Source organism: Carassius auratus, chromosome 41 (assembly GCF_003368295.1).
Source record: "Carassius auratus strain Wakin chromosome 41, ASM336829v1, whole genome shotgun sequence".
NCBI classification, from domain to species: domain Eukaryota; kingdom Metazoa; phylum Chordata; class Actinopteri; order Cypriniformes; family Cyprinidae; genus Carassius; species Carassius auratus.
The window spans coordinates 13,351,784-13,376,156 of NC_039283.1; the positions used below are offsets into that span (position 1 = coordinate 13,351,784).

Here is a 24,373-nt window from a genome sequence, read left to right on the forward strand (position 1 = left end):
AACACTCACGGTATACAGGATACAATCACAGTCACAAGTGTGGAACACATCTGAGAAACATGTAAGTAACACAATGAACCGACGCAAGACAGAGCACACTAGGAGATCTAAATAGGGGGAACAATCAAGACACGACAGGTGGCACAGATGGGACAATCAAGACAGGACTAGGTTAACAAGGGGGGCGGGGCAAGGGAACGAGACAACACAAGCACATGGCCCAAAGACAAGGCCATGCGCTTGTACACAAAACAAGGGTCTGTCATGATCCTGCCTCAAGACTAGGAAAAATCAAGGACACGAGGGCAGGATCATGACAGTGGAAGGTATTTGGTACAACACGGATCCTCCCTGGATCAGGATGTCACTCCTAACTGGATGAAAGAGCCAAGAGGCCTACAGCAACTCTGAAGCAGTTGCAGGAAATTATGACAAAGAGTGGCCATTGTGTGCATGTGACAACATCACAAATTCTCCACAAATGTGGCTTGTATTGGAACGTTGCAAGAAAAAAGCCACTCCTAAAGAAAGGTCAGATGCAGTCATGACTGATCTTTACCAAAACACACCTTTCTGAGGCAGATGAGACTAAAATGTAATTATTTGGCCTCCACACTAAACGATATGTCTGACTACCCATACAATACAGCTTATTATACAAATAACAGCATTCCTACAGTAAAGCATGGATTTAATAATATCCTGTTATGGGGTGTTTCTCTGAAGGAAAATCTGCTGCCCTCTGCCAGAAAGTTGTCAATGGGAAGAAGGTTTACCTTCCAACATGGCAATGACCCAAAGCACACAGCAGAATGGAGCATGCAGTGGTTGAAGGGGAAAAAGGTGAATGTCCTTGCATGGCCTAATCAGAGCCCAGACTTAAACCCCACTGAAAATCTGTGCAATGACTTTAAGACTGAAAACCACAAACCATCATCATCAAATTTAACTGAACATGAGCAGTTCTGAAAATAAGAGTGGGCAAATATTGCAAAGTCTATGTGCAATGTTAGTGGAGACAGAGACATATCCCAACAGACTAAAGGCTGTAATTAAAACAAAAGGTTGGATTTAACAAAATACTGACACAAGGGGGTGATCTTTTCTCCAACTCAGTGATTTTATTTTTAATGACATGTTGGTGTTATATTGTTACTATACATCACTTTGATTTAAAAAGTTGCTCTGAGAAAATACACTTGGACAAAGGTTAGAATTTACCTGCTCAGTTGGACATCTTCTCAATCTTTCCCTATACTGTATATGTTTTCAGTAAACCAAGCAAAATTGACAGTATGCGACAGCATTAAAAAACAGCAAAATAATAATAATAGTATTGCAATTTGTTTTTAAAATGTTTCTGTTTTAATGTATTTTAAAATGTAATGTATTCATGTGATGAAAAACCGACATTACTCAAATCTTCAGTGTCATATGATCCCTTCAATAACCTAATATAATAATATCCGTAAAAAAAAATTTCAGCATTCTTCAGCATGAATGATGAATAGAAAGTTCAAAATGTATTTAAAATATAAATATATGTAACATTAGAAACTTCTTTACTGTAATTTTTTTTATCTTTTTAATGCATGTCAATTAAAGCAGTGCCCCTATTATGCAGTTCAGAATATTGCCTTTCTTGCAGTTTGTAATGTAGCTGTACTGTTTGTGAATGTAAGTGATCTGCAAAGTTGTATAGCCAAAAGTGCACGATAAATAAGGTTATTGTCTCCCAAAAGAAAGAGTCGACTCTGAACACCCGAAATGAGTTGTCAGTAATTCAAATCCCACTTCCATTATGGCTACATATCACGGGTTGACACATTTGCATAATGCCAGTTTATGTTCTTCATTGGCCAGCTGAGAACACTGTAGCTTGTTCATGCGGTTAATTTCATGTCCTGAAGACACTGTATCCTACGATGTAAAAGTATTAGTAGTTAAAAATCTTTTTCTTTCACTATACCACAGCAGTACAATCCAAATCTTCAATGTGGGCTTCACAAAATGCTTACTTTAGAAAAATGGCTCAATACATGATTTATTTGGACCAGCTGACTCCACTGAATCACAAGCATAAGTATGAGAAATAACAGTTCTCTTTTCCTTGGTCACTATCTATGTCACGTCGGTGACCACAGATTGGGATATCGCTTTGTTAGTCCAATCTACTTCGAGTGTAAACTAAACAAGCCAATGCACATTGGCATGCAATTATTGCATCTAGCTGCCATTGACCACAGTGTGAGTATAATAATAAGGCAGCAGGCACAATGCATATTTTCACTTCTGAGCCCGAGCAACAGTATCGTTCTGCTCAACTGTGTGTCCAGTCATGAACTACGAGTTCAGCATGCTCTTGGAAGCTGTGTTGGCAAGACAGCACTTCAGTGGTGATTGTTCCAGTGTGTTCAGTGGGCGGAGTCCCTTTGCCCCTGCCACAATCTGGGGCTCGTTCTGGGAACCACTTCCAGCAGTTACCAAGCGTTTTTTGACCTTGCATGCATGATGTATCTTTTTTTTTTTTTTAGAAAGAAAGAAAGAAATAATAATAACTTAAAACACACACACACACACACAAATAAAATAAAACAAAATAAACAACAGTTTCCATTTCCAAATCCACTTCATTTAGGAATATGAGAGAAAATGTGCTGTCATCTGAATGCTCATGCTTCTGAGAACTTGAAAGAAATGGAAGTATTTTTTTTTTCACCTTAAAAACAATAGGCTACCTAAAATTATTATCTCCGTTTTATTGTAGCCATTCATAAATGTAATCGTACCTTTTAAAGTAGCCATTGACAAATATCTGCAATGTGAAATCTGTCGCTAATCCTCTTATTTCACAGATAACAAAGGACACATGTATAGAACATCTGACTCACTGGCTGTCACCAGCACCCTCATTAGCCGTGATGAGTAATACACTCCAAAGGTCTATACTGAGGGTTCCCGTTACCATCCATCAGCGAGAATGATCAGTATTTTCAGCCATGTCTCTGGCTGTGACCAGAAACACCAGGGCTCAAGGTTCTGTTTGTTCGCAGAATAAAGGTCCCCATCTTGCTTAAGCCTTATCTCTAACTAGGGCAAGGCTAGAGCAAACATAGATATCTGTATTTTAAACTGCCTTAATTGTGACACTGAACACTAATACCACTAATGGTCTGTAATAATATGCAGCTGTGGTGAGCATAAGAAACTTAAAAACATAAAAAAAATGACTATCGCAGGTGTGGGTTCTGAGATCTGCTTGTGCCTTGTAGCTACAATAAATAGTGTTGTTGTGCAGAATTTGAACTAGCCAGCTAGCTAGCTCTTAACATGGACAGTTTTAAATTTAACCAAAGTGAGCCATTCTCACAACAAAGAAACCTCAAAGTGCAGAATGAAAAACAGAAAGTGACAGGGCTCGTGCCAAAACAAGATCCGATATACAATGGCAAATATGAATTATGGGGTTTCCTCAAGCAGACTGAGATTCAAAGTACAACTGGCATAAAAAAAATATAAATAAATAAATTATGTTTCAACCACAGAGAGGCAAACGTTTCATAACATAGCTTTATAATATAGCTTTATAATTCAACATTGAAATGTATGAAATGTATTAAGCAACAGTAATTTGAGAACCACTAGTACAAAATAATTTGAGGTAACGGCAAAAATTTAGGATGTAGGAACTTTAAAAAGTGGGAGGGAACATATAAGGTCAAACGTCTTTAGAAAGTAATAAATATCTTCCAAAAAATTTGGTAAAGATTTCAAAAAGTGGTCAGTAAATCCCATTCTAACTCTAGAAGAAAAAAATCTTGAGGATGGAAAATAGAAAAACAGAAACTAGACTGATATTTTAGAATAATTATTAACACATTACCCATTCCAAAAAGGAAACCCTTTGTCAAACTTCATAATGAATTGTTCAACCGTGCAAGGGGTGCAGTAAACCAATCAGTAATGACACTGTCCCCTAAATTAAATATGAGGGCAGTTTAAAAATCCCTGTTGCCTTGTCTGAACCCTAAATGTCATGAACGTTATGGCCTCCTGTCATCCACGTACTGATGGAGTGTGGAGAGCAGTATAAACTCTGGTTTCTCCTATGGAGTCCCCCGCATACATCACAGGCCAGGAACAACAAACAGGAGATCCTGAGGAGGTTAAATTCACTCTGAGGATATAAACATCTCAGCCTCATTCTGGGTCTAAAAGACCAGTTGATGGGCCCAAAATGGTAAGAAGGGAGTGGGATGATGGACAGAGTGAATTAGGAGACAAAAACAACAAACCAAATCCAAATAAAGATGAGGAAACTGCAGTTGTTCTACTCATTGCTGGTTGTTATAGAGGAATGTACAGATTTTAGGCTTGTGGAAATATAGTTTGGGCAAGCTGAACTTTGCCTGAATGAACTGGGTCTATTACAGAGACGGGACATGTTTCGGAAAATGCTGAATCAGTAAACTGACTATGCATTCCATAATGACTAATTTCATTTTAAAAGACAGTTAAATTTGCGGGAACATAAAAACCCCAACACTTTTCACACCATTACCTTTATTCCATTTTTTTTTTTCTAATTGACCAAACTTTTAAGTCTGCAAACAGTAATCCGACCAAATTTTGATTACCCAGATAGATTTGGTTTTGCCAGAAAAAAAGGTTATACGAATCTCAAATACTCAGCAATTAGGGTATTTTTCCCACTTAGACAGTAGTTCAGATTGTATTTTTTTTTTACATTTATTTGCCAATATTGATTGCATAAATGCTTAAATAAAAAGATAAAAGTCTATTTTATATGCTCTATCATTTTTATTTATTTATATTCTATATTAAATATGTTGCAAAGAGGCATGGAAAAGCAAATGTAACATGGCATATAATCCATTTATCAAATAAATGCTGTTCTTTTAAACTTTCTGTTCATCAAAGAATCCTGAAAAGAGTTCACGTTTTCCCAAAAAAATCTAATAAAAAAAAAGCAGAACGTTTTTCAGTTGTGATCATAAAAACTGTTACTTAATCAATTATTTAATTGAATTCAATTCAATTATGAATTAAATCTGAATATTAGAATGTATTCTGAAAGATCATTTGAAGATCACTAAACACAGAAAATATATATTTTTAATCAAATAGATTTCTTATCCTAAAAATATTTCACAATATTACTGGCATCCTTTTTGTTATGTCCTGGATATAGCTTAAATTTTTATTACAATAATCAGAATAATCCCTGTCATTCATTACAGAGCAGTGTATACAATACTGCATTTATGGTCTCATGCTGTTAAATAACAGGAAACACTTAAGGTTAAGATGAACACAGTGTACAGTAGATGCAGAGAGTTATTCGAGTTCCCTGTCCTCTGCTTGCTGGTATGAAGCAGCTATTCTGGGTGCCACAAGGTTTTATCACAGCTCAATGAATTATTTATAAGGCAGAAGCCTGGGCCCTGGAGAAGGAGAAATTAATGGTTATGACAGAGTAAACCCTACAAGATGCCTCTGCAGGCATTAGTTGAGGCCAGCTTTCAAAGTTACTGAAAGCCAACTCGCTGCTGTTTCTGGGAAACAATATGGTATCGCATCTAGGAAATTTGATTGTATTTTTATGACAATGCATTATTGATTTGCCAATAAAAGATGTTAAAACACACACAAAAAAATTGCCTTTCTAATGGAATATCTATATTGAAGAAACAATTCAAGGATTTTGCAGAACAGGGAGTTAGTTTACAATTAAATGAAAATCTGTCATGCTGTTCCAGACATGTATACTTACATTTTTTTACTGTTGAAGACTAAAGATATTTAGATTTTTTTTTTTTTGTTGTTGTCTATACAATAAGAGTCAGTGGAGTCCAAAATTACTGAGGACCCCAAATGACTCACATTGTTAGGACAAAAACAATTCATAATATCCTCTTTTGTGTTCCATGGAAGAAAAAGTCATGCACAATCTGAGGGTGAGTAAATAACAAATAATATATCTATCACTGGGTGAATACCATTTCAACACACTGACAATCTGACCAACAGCACACTCTTATAAACGGCCTATATATAAACTTTCAATTCAACTTATATTCTTCCCACACGCAATTATATTCCTCACTGCTTCCATATTTGGCAGTTAACATTTCTCGAGTAGTGTTACCAGAATATTAAACTGCATATATATTATATATAATATAAAAAAGTGGGCGATGGCTATAATGAACAGATGCTAAACATTCATTGGAGATAATAAATGTGATTCATAGTTTAAAAAAGGTTCTACTACTATCGCTTTAAAGCACTGACTTTTAATTATTTTCACTACATCTAATCTCCATACCACTGGAACAGTTTTTAAATGCGGTTCCGATCCTTTTTTTAAAATAAGAATGGAATTAATTAGACTGATTTAAGTAATAGATTTCATGTTTCATAATGAACCTTGCCCTTACTTAAAAAAAAAAATCACATTTAAAGTTGCATTTCAAAGCCTTTTGTGAAATTCAGCGGAACAGGCCTGCTTTTAGACGTTTATTTAGACAACTGTGTTTTTCTTCTCAGACTACATATGATATTGAGGCTGATGATGATGACGATGATGAGGATAGTCTCCAAGGTTATTTCTGGGGAAATATAAAAGCCCATAACAACACACACCATCTGCTGTAATACAAAGAGATCAAAAGCAGAGGGAAGAAGGAATCAAAAGAGAGAGAGAAAAAAAACAGAAAGACTCATATGAGCATTGCTGGGATTAATAGGAGACCGAAAGTAGAGCAAACACAGTCTGTTATGATTTCTTCACTGGTGGTCTCATCTCCTTCACTTCGGTGGGGTTGAGTATGTTCTAATTCTGAATGAGACTGAATGACTTTCGCAAAGTGGGGAATTCAGTTAGGCTTTTTGACATCATGGCTTTGAAATTCCATCAGATCTGTCTCTTCATGAAAATTCAAATTAACAGTCAAGTGACAGCACTCATATAAGGTAGGCAGTCTCACATGAGGTAGTAATGTGAGAAAAGAGACCCTTTGGCTAGTGCCACAAGGTCAGGTCCACACTGCAGCTTCTTTAGTGTGCAAACTGCACCCATTTAGACAGGAAAAGATAGTTCCACCAACATGTAAAACAACCGAACCACAGTTTGTTTAGTTTTTTATGTGATGTTTAAGGCTATGTGTATTTGAAATTGAGATAACACTTTATTTTAAGGTGTCCTTGTTACACATTACATGTACTTACTGTTGTAATAACAATTAATTATGCATAATTACATGCAAGTAACCCTAAACCAAACCCTAATCCTAACCGAAACCATATAAAACATGTATTTAATTAGTATTAATCAGTACTTAAATGTATAATTACACTGAATAAGGACACCTTAAAATAAAGTGTAACCGAAATTGATTGTATTATAATACACCAGTATAAAGTCTCTTCTCTATCAGTGGTTATGCAGAAAATACCAGAACAATTGAGAATCTCTGCTTAATAGATACTGATTATTAGAAGGAATGTTTTAATTTATCAGTAATAAGATAATTTAGTTTGTAAGTTCATTTCTCTTTTGTAATATTTACGGTCATTTAAGAATCCTGAAATACTAATCATTTAATAGTGCTATTAACCCTCTGGTGCTGTTTGATCATTTTTGACCCCCAATTTTATTGTATTTTTTTAATGGTACAAAACTTGGTAAAGACTTTGGCAATTGCTAAAAAAAAAAAAGAAAATCAAAACAAAAACTACAACTACTAATGCTACTACTTTTTCTTCTACTACTACTACTACTACTAATAATAATAATAATTACAGACATGATTTGAAATGTTTAAATGGTCCTGAAAAAAAAAGTATCTCAACTAGTTTAACTATCATTTTGCATTATTGACACACTGTTTTCCTAATGAATGTTGTTCAGTTGCTTTGACGCAATGTATTTTGTTTAAAGCGCTATATAAATAAAGGTGACTTGACTTGACTAGTTGCTTATTAGCATGCATATTACTAGAATATTAGCCATTTATTAGTAGTAATTAAGCACATATTAATGCCTTATTCTACATGACCTTATTCTACATCCCTAATCCTACCCAATACCTAAATTTAACAACTGCTTTATGAACTATTAATAACATCAAATTAGGAATTTATTGAGTGAAAATTCGTAGTTAATAGTGAATGAGTATTCCCTTTTCTAAAGTGTTCCCACAAAATCTTACTGAAAGCCTCAAACCTTAAACTCAACCAGTTTAGCAGTCGGCAGTTTAGCAGTTAATGACAATATCATACAAATAATTATCAGCTTATTGGCATTTCAACCAAAATTTTAACATATAAAAAAGACTACTAAATTTCTTACTCAATTTTCCCATGTTCCCTGTGTTTTATTTGAAAATGAACCAACTCATTTTACCAAAGACCCCCATTCTAGGTGCATCAGGGTATAAAAGTGTGTGTTCTCCTGCTTCAGGCAGCCAAGTCATGGACACGATTAATGAACTAGTTCTTTTCTCAGACATGTTCCAACTTTGCCACTGTGGGGGAGGATGACACTGGATGTGTAATTACTGCAGACAGGACCAGCTACACCCAGTCCAGCACAGCACAGCACAGCAGAGGACAACATTGTGACACAGTGCAGTGCGGTACAGCACAAAGGAATGCTGTAATGCATCAACGCTAATTAAAATAAAATGGGTCGTGACTCATGACACGGTGAAACCCCAGGAAACATCCTACACAACAACACCGTTGCACGACTGCCTAACTATAGAGGTACAGGCACACTGATTCATAACTGTGTGATTGTCAGTTTTTGGCAAGACATTGCAAGGGTGTTGACATTTAAAATGTACAATTCAGTGACAGCAACAGTGGCTTAGAGAAAGGCAAACAGAATCACCAATATTCCATTTACGTACCTCAATTTAAACCAAAAGAAAAAGACATTTGTTTTGTAAAAGTGCTGTATTGTATGAGGAACTTGACTTGTGAGCAGTGCTCTTCCATGTTAAACTTGCCACTGTGATGCTAGAGAGTTGTGGGTGGTTGTCAGGGCATGTCTATGTGGTGGTTCAGCTATTGGAGCGGAGTGGAGTGTCGCTTACTCCAGAATGATGTCTCCTTCAAATGTTTTTTTGTCTGGCAGATAAAAAGTTGAATTGCTTGCATACAAATGTAGCGGGGCTACACGTAATTGAGATGTCGAATAAACTGTCTGGGGGGCGGGGTTTTGCACATGTCTGTATGTGTGTGTGAGACGATCATGCACAGGTGCGGCTGATAATGGGGAACAATCAGCAGCCTTCATGATTAGTGGCTGGAGAGGATAAAAGCTGATGGATTCTGATAACCGGGAGGTAGCCGGAGCCCAAACACGACTTCATGCACCGCAACCCATGACCTTGTGACCTTGGGACTTCACTTCCCCCTAGAGGGCGCCATATTTTTACCACTGGTTTTATAGCAGTAGTGTTACTTGCTTAATATGCTTATTTGTATTTAATCATCTGTGATCCCTAGCGTGATAATGGAACACGTATGTAGACATTATTAATCTCTCTTCCTAGTGTGTATACATCTACATAGTATGTGTTTTATGTATTGAAAGATTGAAATAAATTGAGCCTATACACCTTTGTCTTTTGTTGTTGTACCTCAAGGGTCAATATTAAAATTCCTATTCCCGTTATAATTTTGGCATAGTCGGCAGGATCCTTGACATACACAACAATATGAATAGCAGCGAACAGCCTCAGGTAGTGGGTGCACAGCCAAAAATGGTAGCTGCATTGATGCCATGGTTTATGGGGGGGGGGGGGCATGGGTCCCAAAGTTTAGTGGAGAAGGGGGTGTATCAAAGTTTTTAGAATGGAAAACACAAATGAAGCCTTTATCTGGGCCCAGGGGCTGAATGTAGAGCAACGGGTGGACTTTGTGCTGAGTGCATTGGAGGCAAATGCTAAAAGAGAGGTGGTGCTGTTGGCGGCTGACAAACGTGACACTGACATAAAAATTTTAGAGGCCTTAAGTGAACTGTATGGAGTCCAACAACCAGTAGCTCAGTTGCGAGTCCAGTTTTTTAATTGTAAACAGGAACCAGTGGAGGGTGTCAGGGATTTCATTTTCCATTTACGTGAGTTGCATTTTATCTGTTTATCTGTGAGTTGCAGATTACAGTTTTTACCGATAATAATCCTCTGGTCCATCTTGAAACGGCGAAACTGGGTGCAACGGAGCAAAGATGGGTGGCCCAACTTGCAAACTATTTATACAATCTACGTTACCGACCAGGGGCAGCCAATCGAAATGCTGATGTCCTATCAAGGCTGCCAGGAGGGGCAACGGAGCACACAGTGTACGCCACGGCAGGCATTTCATCATTAGAATCCACCTACCCTGCAAAAACAATGGGGGGAACGGCAGAGGGATGATCCTGATTTGCAACTCCTACATACTTGGAAGGGGAGCAATGAACCCCCGGTAATCTATAACCTGGCGATCCTGTCTCCCCAGCTTCGCTGCCTGCTCCGAGAGTGGCGAAATTTGGAGTGGTGTGATGGGACACTGGTGAGGTGCGTTGCGGAACCAGATACAGGCGCATCGGTGAAGCAAATTATCATCCCAGTAGCGTGGGCACAAATGTGCCCAATTGTCTCTAGTTACCCCTTTGAGACTGTGGCCTTAGACTATCTGTCCCTTTGGGAGGCCTTCTGACACGTACCAGTACATCCTGATCATTACGGATCTGTTCTCTAGATACGCACTGGCTGTACCTACCAAGGATCAGACGGCTCTTACCACAGGCCCTGTGGATGGCACTTATCCTCCCTTTTGGCTGCCCACAGCGAATTCTCACAGACCAGGGAGCAGCGTTCGAGTCAACTCTGGTGCAGCATTTATGCATGATGTATGGCTGTAGGAAGATGCTTACCACACCATACCATCCACAGGGGAATGGTGCATGCGAAAGATTTAATCTTACTCTCCTAGCTCTGTTGTGCACTATCGAGAAACAGTCCCGGGCCCAGTGGCCTAGCCGGCTACCTCAAGTCACCTTTATTTATATAGCGCTTTAAACAAAATACATTGCGTCAAAGCAACTGAACAACATTCATTAGGAAAACAGTGTGTCAATAATGCAAAATGATAGTTAAAGGCAGTTCATCATTGAATTCAGTGATCAGTCAGTCATCTCTGTTCAGTTAAATAGTGTCTGTGCATTTATTTGCAATCAAGTCAACGATATCGCTGTAGATAAAGTGACCCCAACTAAGCAAGCCAGAGGTGACAGCGGCAAGGAACCGAAACTGCATCGGTGACAGAATGGAGAAAAAAACCTTGGGAGAAACCAGGCTCAGTTGGGGGGCCAGTTCTCCTCTGACCAGACGAAACCAGTAGTTTATTTCCAGGCTGCAGCAAAGTCAGATTGTGCAGAAGAATCATCTGTTTCCTGTGGTCTTGTCCTGGTGGTCATCTGAGACAAGGTCTTTACAGGGGATCTGAATCTGGGACTCTAGTTGTCCTGGTCTCCACTGTCTTTCCGGGATGTAGACGTCCTTTCTAGGTGCTGATCCACCATCATGTCTGGATACTTACTGGATCCAGGTGACTGCAGTGACCCTCTGATCTGGATACAGACTGGATCTGGTGGCTACGGTGACCTCGGAATAAGAGAGAAACAGACAAATATTAGCGTAGATGCCATTCTTCTAATGATGTAGCAAGTACATAGGTTGTTATGGGAAGTGTTTCCGGTTCCGGTTTACCTAATTAATGCAGCCTAAAAATCCTTTAACGGATTTGCCCACTGGTTTTATAGCAGTAGTGTTAGCACTGGTAATATAACATATTTTTACCACTGGTTTTATAGCAGTAGTGTTACTTGCTTAATATGCTTATTTGTTCTTAATCATCTGTGATCTCTAGCGTGATAATGGAACACGTATGTAGACATTATTAATCTCTCTTCCTAGTGTGTATACATATATATATATATATAGTATGTGTTTTATGTATTGAAAGATTGAAATAAACTGAGCCTATAAACCTTTGTCTTTTGTTGTTGTACCTCAAGGGTCAATATTAAAATTCCTATTCCCATTACACAAACACACACACACACATACACACACAAACAGAACAGCCACAAAATGTATGGTATAATTATTATTTGTGGCACAAGCTTTTAAGGTATTTATGTGGGTCAATGATAAATAGGATATTTTGTGCTAGGTTCTTAAAATTTTTTTTTACATACATACACACACACACACACACACACACACACACACACACACACACACACACACACACACTTCTTGTATTCACATTGGTTTCATGTGTTTTTTAGCATTTTTTCAAAATGTAATCCTTTTAAAAAACTTTTTACTAACTAATTTACTAACATAATTGGCTATTATTAGTACTTATTAGGCATATGTTGAAGTGAAAAGTATGGTGACCCATACTCAGAATTAATGCTCTGCATTTAACCCATCCAAAGTGCACACACACAGTGAACACACAAACACCCGGAGTAGTGGGCAGCCATTTATGCTTCGGCGCCAGGGGAGCAGTTGGGGATTCAGTGCCTTGCTCAAAAGGACCTCAGTCTTGGTATTGCCGACCCAAGACTTGAACCCACAGCCTTAAGGTTAGGAGTCATACTCTCTAACCATCAGGCCACGACTTGCCTATTAAAAAGCCTTAAAGCCTTATTCTCAATTACCATATTCTAGACCACTTAACCCGATCCCACAGGCTACCTAAACTTAACAACTAACTTAGTATTAATAAAGCAGCAAATTAGAATTTTATTGAGGGAAAACTCTTAGTTAATATTGAATATGTGTTCCCTAATCAAAAGTGTTACAGGAGTTTTATCTTCATTTAAATGAACACTAATTAAACATGCCCTTCATGAGTCCCAAATACTGTTAACCAATAACAAGGGTAGGTCTTCAGAGGGGAGCTCATTCATTCTGGTTAGCTGGCAATTATGTCTTGTGTCTTGCTAAAGGGCACAGTGTTTATGTGTATAATGTCAGATATTTTCTTTTAGCAATTTTTAATTATTTTTTTATGAGAAATCAGTGTGTATAAGCTGCTCATAATGTGGGCAGCAACACAAAGTGTGTGGGAAAGCTTTTTTTAATACCAAGTAAAAATGTTTCCCCTGCAGTCAGGCATTAGGCAGACATGTGGACACACAACCTGTCACACTATCATTATGGTTGCCTTCACTCAGAGCAACCCACACACGCACACACACACACACAAAACTGTCACTCGTAGCTCTCTGCCCTCTCTTTCTGTCAAACACACACATAAACACACTATGGGGCCCTAATCACGTCATCAGAGGTCTCCGTTTCTGCAGATGGTGGAAATCAAAACTCAACAGGCTGAGTGAAAACACACCAGTTCAGTGACAGACAGGAAGCCAAAACCACCTACACAAACTAAACTCCACCATAAACTGAGTATATGGCTATAAATAGACTGAAACACAACGAAGGAAGGAGACATCAAAACACTAATGAGTGATTCAACCTAATAAGTTTGGGTAAAAAAGTTTGTTTTTGAAATCTTTCATCAAAATATTTAAAAAATGTTACACTTCCTAACTTGATTTTCCCTGTTGGCTGTCTTCACGAAACCCTCCTACTTATCACCTCCTCTCCTCCTACCAACCTCTAATAGTATGCAGCACTCACTTCACTTTCAGATTCCAAGTAAGTCCCTATAGATAAAACTAAGCCCCGGTTAACTTTTTTTTTTCTTCTCAGTAAATGTCCCACTTTACCTGCAAATATGCAACATTATGAGAATAAAATTGCATTTCAAGTTGACTTTAAATTCCTTTTATGTAAATCAGCTACACTATTAAGATGTAAAAAAAAATATAAAATAAAAAACAATAATGCTTCTATTCAGCAAGGATTTAATTTATCTGAAGTGACATTATAGCCTTACAAAACATTCAAATAAATGCCGTTCTTTTGATCTTTCTATTCATCAAATAATCCTGCATCACGGTTTGCACAAGATATGAAACTCTTTCCTATACTAACACAGTCACCCGGATCCGGTAAGTCTCCAGCCCAGATGGTGGATCAGCACCTGGAGATGACCTCAACAGCCCTGAAAGCCAGTGGAGACCGGGACATCTAGATGAGTCCCAGAGACAGATCCACAGTGTCTCAGATTATCACCAGGACAAGACCACAGGAACCAGATGATTCTTCTGCAGAATCTGACTTTGCTGCAGTCTGGAATTGAACTGCTGGATTCGTCTGGTCAGAGAAGAACTGGACCCTTGACTTAGTCTGGTTTCTCCCAAGGTTTTTTCTCCATTATGTCACCGATGGAGTTTCGGTTCCTTGCCGCTGTCACCTCTGGCTTGCTTAGTAGGAAACACTTAATATCCAGAGGTTTCGTCGACTTGATTGCACAGATACTATTTAAACTGAACTGAGCTGGATGATGTCTTTAACTGAAAATTAAGTGTCTACTGTTATCATTTTGCATTATTGAAACACTATTTTCCTATTTAATACTGTAAAGTGTTTTGACACAATCTGTATTGTTAAAAGTACTATATAAATAAAGGTGACTTGACTTGACACTGACAATAAAAAGAAAGGCATTTTGAGCACCATATCAGCATATTATAAGCATATATTGGAGTAATGGCTTCTGAAAATTCAGCTTTGTATATAAAGGAATAAATTGCATTAATTTATTAAAATAGAAAATGGTTATTTTAAATTGTAATAGTATTTCACAATATTTGTGGTTTTGACTGATCAAATAAATGCACCTTGGTCAGCATAAGATACTATTCTATACCATTCAAACAAAATCGCTTAAACAATAGTGTAGACTGTAAAAGGCATTTTTGTGGTGGTTACACAAACAGACTTCAAGTATTTTAAATACAGACTGCAAATTTAGACATTTATTTTAAAAAATAAAATAAAAATAAAATAATAAAAAAGCTATATGTACACTTGTACTTGGAATGTCTATCATGAAGTCATATAACATCATTCTCTTGAATAAACAAAAAAAAAAAACACAAAAAAATACAGTATGCTTACTATGGATTTCCTGCCACTATATGTCAGTTCTGCATAAATTAACTGGCATTATGCTGCTTATGATTTTAACAAAAGGAGGAAATTCTCAAGTAAAAGATTATATGATGCATAGCGATTGCGCATGACTTGTATGTGTGTCAAGACATCACGTCATTCTTGCCATTCACTCCCATGACCTGATAGAACAGAATGAAAGTCTCATCTCTAATGACAAATTATTAGAACAACAATGCTAAACAAATGCCAATTCAGAACAACATTGACCATTTCACCTAAAGTAACCTCAATTAACTTTTGCAGCACTAGAGAGAAAAAGGTTTTTTTTGTATTACATGGAAAAGAGAATTCACGAAAGAAGGATGCTACTTGCTCAACATGAGGATCTTAAGCTACTTCCTAAATTCATATTCTGTCATATATTTGGCATATAGTATGAGGAAGCTTACAAGACTAGCTTCACCACTTTTCCAAGGTTACAGACCTGTTTTCTCTTAGTCAAGTTATTATATAATTGAAAAACCAAATGAGGCACTAGAATCCCATTTAGTCAGCAGTCTTACAGCATTCTGTCCTGCTGAGATCATGGAGGAGTTCAGAGGACGAAAGAGGAACAAACCAGCTTTCTGAGGACTTCTGTACATGAATGAGAAAGTACAGAACATCTTGTTCTCATTTCATTGAATGAATCTCACAGAAATGTCAGATTTCACCCCTTGGTTAGTGATTCTCATTAAATGATCATTACTGTAACAGGCTACAGCATTATATATATATATATATATATATATATATATATATATATACACACACACACACACACACACATACACACACACACTCCATTCAATTAAAATTTGGGATCACAATGATGAATTGATGATTTTATTTCATTAACGACATGAAAGGCATTAAAATGATCTATACTACAAATGCTGTTCTTTCTAAGATTCTGTTCATAAAAGAATCCTGCAAAACTCATATTTTATCACAGTTTCCACACTACATTAAGCAGCCCAACCATTTTCAACTGTGATAATAAGAAAGGGTTCTTGAGAATCAAATCAGCGTATTAAAATGATTTCTTAAAGATTGTGTAATGCTGTGGACTAAAGAAATAAAGCTTTGCCATCAGAGGGGAAAAATACATATTTAAACAGGTAGCAATTAATCTTTAACAGAATTGCTCCTTTTAAATATATGTCTTCAAATCAAATAAATGCATGACTTGGCGACCATATGAATATACCTTAACTTGAATAATAATTACTATACTGCTATGAAAAGCATTAATCTCAGACTTTATTTTTGTTAATTAAAACATAATTTATCAATTCCTTTTTTTTCTTTTTTATTAGATTTTGGGTTGTAATACGATCCCGACATGTTCTTGACCAGCTTTGGGAGATTCCCCTGATGAATGAACTTCTAGAAAACAATTAAATATCAGTTTCTGTCTGAGCATTAGGTCCTCAAATTTCATTATCTCTCTCTCTCTCTCTCTCTCTCTCTCTCTCTCATTCTCACGTGGCTGTGGTCATGCCTCTGAGTGTGAGGGATAACAGACCACTCGAGCTGAACACTTCCATTAAAATTTAAGGCTGCAAGATGGTTCTTTTTCCCTTCACACTTAATCGCACTGAATCTTTCACCACCTCCCACAGACAATATTAACAGGGACGAGTGCTTAAAATATAACACATTGCTGTGGAACTGACAGAGAGGGCAGCACACTAATAGGAGCAAAAAACTTTCCCTAACAAGTCTCTAATTAGATATAAGTTGGCAGTGGATGCTGGACAGATGTATGATGATCAGTTAACGGGGCTACAGTGTTAGCTGGGCAGCTGAGAAATTGGGGCTAAGGCTGTAGATACCTTATACCTCTGACTCCTCTCTAACAGATTCCTTTCCATAAACACAAGCATGATTGTTTCCCTCATGTCCTGCAGAGCAGCAGTGCAAACAAACTATAGAATGACCACTAAATGACTCATCGTGGCTGTAGGGAATCGGCAGAGGAGACCACACAGATAACGGTTCTGTTCCATAACCTAGAGAACTGCTTCATGGTCTACTGTCTACCTAGACATCATTCTAACCGACGTGAAACCTCTTGCCGTCTCATTATGCAGCAGCTACATGAACTATTTTTACAGATGATTTTTAGTACTGAATATGAAATACATCTCTAACTGGCATCTTTTTCACTTTGTCAGTCATCTTGGATGTATTTTCTTTTTGAACTGGGTGTTATGTCAATGGCATTCTCCACAAAGGACACAATTCAAGGATTTGGCCAAGGCGAGGTATCTCTGGAAGCATCATAATTATTCCTATCTTTGGAACAACCTTTATGTCAGGAGGGCAGCAGTGGTAGCACATTAGGTTTTAAGACATTTGAGACAATCACATTCATCTCAGTCTGACCCTGTGTGGTCAGTGTCAATCAGCCCTTGAAGAATTCTAAGGGGTAGTTTACACAGAACATGTTTTTGCATTTAACTGTCCGTTTAACTTACTTTTCTGTTGCACTAGACGGATATGTCTGACTCATGCACTTGTTTGTCTTTTGCATATGACACAGCATTTAAAAACGTTCTGAAAACACGTTAGTTATTTGATAAACTGCAAGCTTTCACCAAAATAGCTTTGTTAAGTGGGTCTCATTCACTGATCTGGGTGTACAAATATTTTCCCTAAAATATCCTTCTTTCATACAATACTTTTTAGTCCAAATATAAAAATGTAATACTAAAAGCAGTACACCATTTATACATTTTGTTACAGGTTGGATTTTATACAGTGTGTGAAAATGTGTGAGGTTCATATGCAGATACACACAGGCTAATGAGAGGTCTGTATAAAAGGAGTTTATGGTGTTCAGACTGGTTTTGAGAATGGCAAGCATGGCACTAATTGAGCTTCTTGCTGTGTGTGATCTCATCAAGAGCTGAAAGTGTTGAGAGTGATGAAAGGAAAAAAAAAACATATATGGATGTTACGGCTGCTGGTGTGTGAATGAAGGTGCACAAAGGAGAGGATATATTAAGGGGTACTTTTAATGATCGTGGGAGAATAAGGGCACATCCACCAAAACTATACAAGGAGATACTATACTACATCACAATACTAACTCACTATACATCAATCACGGTCCAGGAGGAACTCAAAAGACAGGGTATTTAAGCATGAGGGGAGAAATCGGATGAATGGAGACAGGTGGGGATTAATCTATTAACCAAACAAGAACAAGTAAAATGACCAAATAAGGAAACAAAGTCAATGAATGTAACAGCCCTCCCGGAACGGTGCATCCTCACACCGAAAGATGAATACCAGCGGAGGGAGGGTGGGGGTTCTGGAGGCGGGTGTGGGGCAGGCAATGGAGAGGGCCCAGGGTGGAGTAGGAGGGAGGAACCAGGGAGGAGACCAGAGCAGGAAGAGCTAGATGGTGCTCCAGAGACCAGCCAGGATGGAGTCGACGGCGTGAGGAGCCATGGTGGAGGAGGAGCCGACGACACCAGGGGGCTGACTGACGGAGACTGCACTGGTGGGTGAGGAGCCGAAGATGGACCAGCCACAGAGCCCGGGTGACGCAGAGGGTCTCGAGGTCCAAGGCAGTGTTGAAAGCACTGGCAACCAAGGCGGAAGCGGAGCTCCGGAAGCCCACTGTGGAGTCGGAGCGACTGAGGACGGAGGTGGAGCCAGAGGGATGGTATGACGAGGTGAAGCCATTGGAGTGTAGTCCCAAGCGGCGGATGGTCGACGACTGACCAAGGTGGAGCCGGAGGGATGAGGGAGCGCGGTGGAGCAGGTGGGATGACGGGCCACGGTGAAGATGAGGGAACAGGGTGCCAAGGCGGAGCCGCAGGGTCGCAGGACCGAGGTGGAGTCCAGGCCTCGGAGGCTGGAGGTGGAGACAGGGAATCCACACGCCAAGGTGGAACTGGAGACTGGAAGTGCCCAGATGACGTTTGTGACAAGTGGGGCGGGGCCGAGGGACGTGGGAACAAGGAGTGAGGCCAGCGGAATGATTGGGAAATCAGCGACACCTGCGACCCACCGCCGGTCTCGAGTCCCACGTAGGAGATGGAAGGATATAAAACTGGAGCGACGATAGTGAAGGACGAGAGAGGACCAGGCCTGGGCTTTTAGTTTATGTTTTGCTTTTTATTTGCGCGCATCAGTCGTCCGTGAGGGGCTGATGAGCTGTTTTGTTTATTTTGTGATTATTAAAGTTTCATTTGATTGTGCGCCGGTTCCCGCCTCCTTCTTCCCGATGATTAGGAAGTTTTGATTATTAAAGCGTTGACTGAGGGTGAGCTGTGGGATTGACTGGCGCCAGCGGAGATGAGGTCGAGATACTGGCTGGTTTAGGAGGAGATGAGAGAGGGAGTCCGGGAGGAAACAAAGGAGGAACAGGGCTGGACAGAGCCAGCGGAGAAACAGGAGATTCAGGGCTCGGCGGAACCAGCAGAAATGGAGCAGAGGAACTGACTGGTCTAGGAGGAGGTGGGAGAGGGAGGCTGGGAGGGAACACAGGAGGTTCAGGACTGGACGGAACCAGCGGAGAAACAGGAGAGTCTATAAGGTCCATTAATCCCTCCATATTAACAGAAACCAAATGCAGCTCACCCTCAGTCGCAGGAGTGTGGGCAGGGCTTTCCTCCACACCCTCGATCTCCACCAGTAATCCCATGAGGCACGGTGTTGCCAGCTCACACACCTGGTCAGTCACGCTCTCGAGTCCTTGCTCCCCGACAGTGACAGGCTCAGGCTCTGCGGCGGGCTCTAGCTGTATCTCCCTGCAGCGGGATGGCGGCTGGCTGGTCTCTGGTTTGGGAGTGGGGCTGGAGATATCCTCTTCAGCGATGCAGATGGTAAACAAAGATCCATTTTTCTCCAGCACCCACTCCACGAAAGCGGCAAAATCCTCTCTGGGACCATTCGCTGGCAGGCGTGCAGATCGAGAAAGTCCCTAGTGTGGTCTTCCAGCAAATGGTCCAGTTGCTCCAGGGACAGGAGTTGAACTGCTGGTAAGGCCATTCCGGGAAGGGGAAGAAAACAAAACAAAAAGAAAGAAAAACACAGCTAAATAAACTGTTGGGTCCGTGATTCTGTTACGGGCTGCTGGTGTGTGAATGAAGGCACACGAAGGAGAGGATATACTGTACTAAAGGGTACTTTTAATGATCACGGGAGAATGAGGGCACATCCAACATAACTATACAAGGAGATACAATACTACATCACAATACTAACTCACTATAAACGAATCACAGACCAGGAGGAACTCAGAAGACAGGGTATTTAAGCACGAGGGGAGAAATCAGGTGAATGGAGACAGGTGGGGATTAATCAATTAACCAAAAAAGAACAGGAAAATGACCAAATAAGGAAACAGAAAGTCAATGAATGTAACAGTATATAGTTTGGTCATGTTTTATGCAGATTACTAACCTCAAGAAAACATGTTTACCTTAAAAAAAAATGTATATTATAAGTTTTTTTTTTTTTTTTTCTTCTGTGCATATACTGTAAATACAAATAATCCTTGCAATTATTTCTCAGTAAGGCTGTTTTACTACAGCTCAAAAAGTAGAGAACAAAGCTAATAACTCCAAGGTCATGGGTTTGATTCCCAGGGAATCCAAGAACTGACTAAATGTATACCTTGTAAATGATTTCACTTTTTTTTTACCTTGTGTGTGTGTGTGTGTGTGTGTGTGCAGAAATGCAAAATGAATCAGAACCCTGTTTAATTTATATATACATCCTGGCCTTACTGCACATTATTCATTAGTGCATGTAATTCCACAATAAATAAATAAATAAATACAAGTTGCCTTCATTAGCTTTCACCAAAATAAATAACTAGCTCCACTTGTAAAACAACTTCTGTTTTTGGCTGAATAAAACAAGCTGTACGGGATTTACAAGAGCACATAAGTCAACAGCCAGTTGCAAGCTATTAGTAATAATTGCAAGGGAGTCTTTAAAAGCATTGTGTGTTTTATGATATCAGTACAATAAAGCACATTTAATGTCCCCTACCTGTTTAGGATGCTCACTCTCCGTGATTTCAGCCAGTGTTGTATGAGTCAACACCTGGCAGTGTTTGGGCTCCTATAGTAAGACACACCTCAATCCTCTGGCCCCTGCGGGCCATTCTGGCCATCATCTGGACATCCTCAACAGTGATGCAGGCATGGGGATCTAAGGCACTCCGGGTTGGTACCACTGCCAACCAGTGTGGGGACTGAAAACACCACCATAAGTGGGTTAAAAACACAGAAATATGCTTATTATATAACAAATATACTGGTCAGAAGTCTGGAATAATCAGTATGTATTTTATTCCTATAATGAAAAAGCTGAATTAGAGAGTTTTTTCAGCTTAATGTTTTAATGGAAACCATGACACATTTCTTTTTCAGAGTTCATTGATAAATAGAAAGTTCAAAATAATACAATATATTTGAAATATAAATGTATCAGATTTGTTTTCATTGATACCATCACTTTGTATCAATGTAAATCATCCTTACTGAAAGAAGTATTTATTTCTTATACACTTTATATTTTAATCTTATTTAAGCAGCACAACTGTTTCCAACATTGATAATAAAGTTTTCTGAGCACAAAATCCGCAAATTAGAATGATTTCCTGCTGAAAATTCAGCTTTGCCATCATAGGAATAACTTACATTTGAAAGTTATAGTATATAGTAAAATATATATAGTATATAGTTACAGTAAAATAGAAAACTAATAATTCACAATATTACTGTTTTATTGTATGTTTGATTAAATAAATGGAACCTTAATTGGTGAGCATAACAGGCTAATTAAAAAAAAAAAAAAACGTAATTATCCCAAACTTTAAAATAATAATAATAATAATAATTGTTCTACATTTATTTTAATTTTCTGCTTTGACACTATTTTCTATTCAAACTTCTATTTAAATAGCCAGTAGCCTTTAGTTCACAGTGGCAGTGATACAGTATGTGTGGGAGCATGTATTTAAAAGGCTATTTACAAGATAAACAGGCATTGTAAGGGCATTGTACATGTATTTAATGGCAGGTCTATGTGCTTAGAGCCACTGACTCTGTTTCCAATAGTGTCAGTGAACTCAGCCAGCCTCTAGTAGGAACAATTCTAAGCCTTTCCATGTACTGCTGCTAGGTTTATGATCTGTTGAGCGAAGTCAGAGTACTTAGAATTCTCTTTGGATTTCTCTTTGGAAAGCAATTTACTGTCATAACTGTGAGGCCTAGAGTCACACTGTAGAAGACAGCAAAGGATAAGAAGAGTCAGCAGCACCTGATTAATGGAGTTTCAACCACTGCTTTTATTGGCAGTAGTCTTTTAAAAGAATATTTGCTTATTTATCAATACAATATAATTTAATGAGTTAAATATGAAAAAATAATTGTAAAATTTATATAAAGCAAATTTCTGAAATGGCTTTATATAGTAGGCTATATGGTTCAACTGGTCATAAATTATTATGTTTTCAACTTTTCAAGGTTGTTTTTTCCTGGTTGTTTTCATATTAAAGGCACAACATGTAAGATATTTTTATTAAAATATCCAAAAACCACTTGTGTCGCTGACTTGTGTACTTACATTAACCCAAATGTTTCGAAGATTGTTTAAATTGAGGGAAATACGCAATTTTAACTAGTGAAACGGACTGTATGTGACTGTATCTTGAGTTACTGGGGTATATTATTTATGGGGTTATCCTAATAAGGTAGGACAATAAAATATATAAAATATAGCTTTCAGATGATGTATAAATCTCAATTTTGAAAAAAGTACCCTTTTGACTGTTTTTTTTACTCCAGGGTCACATATATGTATAGATGCTCCATTTGACTGCTACAGGCACGTACAGTATGTGGCTGCCATCTTGGAATGGTCAACTTGACGTCATTCACCATACTGTAGGTTCTCACAGAGCCATTGAGCTGTTCTGTGCAGGATTGTGGCATCTTTAGAATATTCAGTGATTACTATGGTGAATGACGTCAAGTTGAACATGACAATATAGCGTACGGCTTATGTATAGCAGCCCATAGAAACAAGACTAAGTCGCTAATGAGACATCTTCGTATATTTATCTATGGTGTACAAAGTGTAATTGTGTTGCCTGCCAATGACGTCATAACCCCTACATTTCTGGTTTTGTTTTGTAGAAACCATGTTAACACCAAAACGCTAAGGGATAGTTCACCCAAAAATGTAATGTTTATTTGCTTACCCCCCAGGACATAATAGATGTAGGTAACTTTGTTTTTTGTTGTTATTTTTTTTTTTTGGCTTGCTTAGTTGGGGTCACTTCATCCACAGCGATATCGTTGACTTGATTGCAAATGAATGCACTGACACTTTTTAAACTGAACAGAGATGACATGACTGAATTCAATGATGAACTGCCTTTAACTGTCATTTTGCATTATTGACACACTGTTTTCCTAATGAATGTTGTTCAGTTGCTTTGACGCAATGTATTTTGTATAAAGCACTATATAAATAAAGGTGACTTGACTTGACTTTTTCAGTTGAACACAAACCAAGATTTTAAGATCAAACCATTGCAATCTATGAGTCTTATAATGTAAGTGGTTGGGAAACATGGCTAAAACATACAATATAACAAAACAAATAACATACACAAACAAAACCAAATTAAACCCTGCAGCTTGTGATGATACATTGATGTGCAAAGACACAAAACATTTGGTCTGTGCAAGAAACTGAACAGTATTTATATCAGGGTTTTTTTTACCTCTGATGTCTGAACTGTTAAAACTCTCCAGAGCACGTCCTGTTGTACGTGTTCTCAGCAGCAGGCGCGTGTGGTAGTCTCAGCCTCAGATGCCATGCCCACAGACCGTTGGCTAAATGTCTGATGCATATGGGACACTTCAGGAATCTCGAAGTCGTTATTGGATTGGTTGAATTCTATAGAATTTCCGCGAGATGTGTGTGTCGCATTCTTTAATGTTCCGCCTGGAAACAAAGATATCATACCACCAAACCCCCTCACGAAAGTAGAAAGCCGTCATGTTTATAATTGTGATGAACAGCGCTTATCAGGATCAACTAAATGCTGGATTTTCAAAAGTATGTGAAATACTTAACGTTTGTGGCATATAATCTTTAAAATAACGTCTGAGAGTTTTGCTCACTGATCTGTTATTGTGGTGACATTTCCATGCCGCGAAAAGTGACAATGAGCG

General features: G+C 38.5%; 1 pseudogene; it reads right to left on the bottom strand.

Annotated features, from left to right (window-relative positions):
- LOC113059506 (carboxypeptidase Q-like) overlaps nucleotides 1–21,395 on the bottom strand; it is a 48,936-nt pseudogene extending 27,541 nt beyond the window's left edge.
- Nucleotides 21,396–24,373: the final 2,978 nt, after the last annotated feature.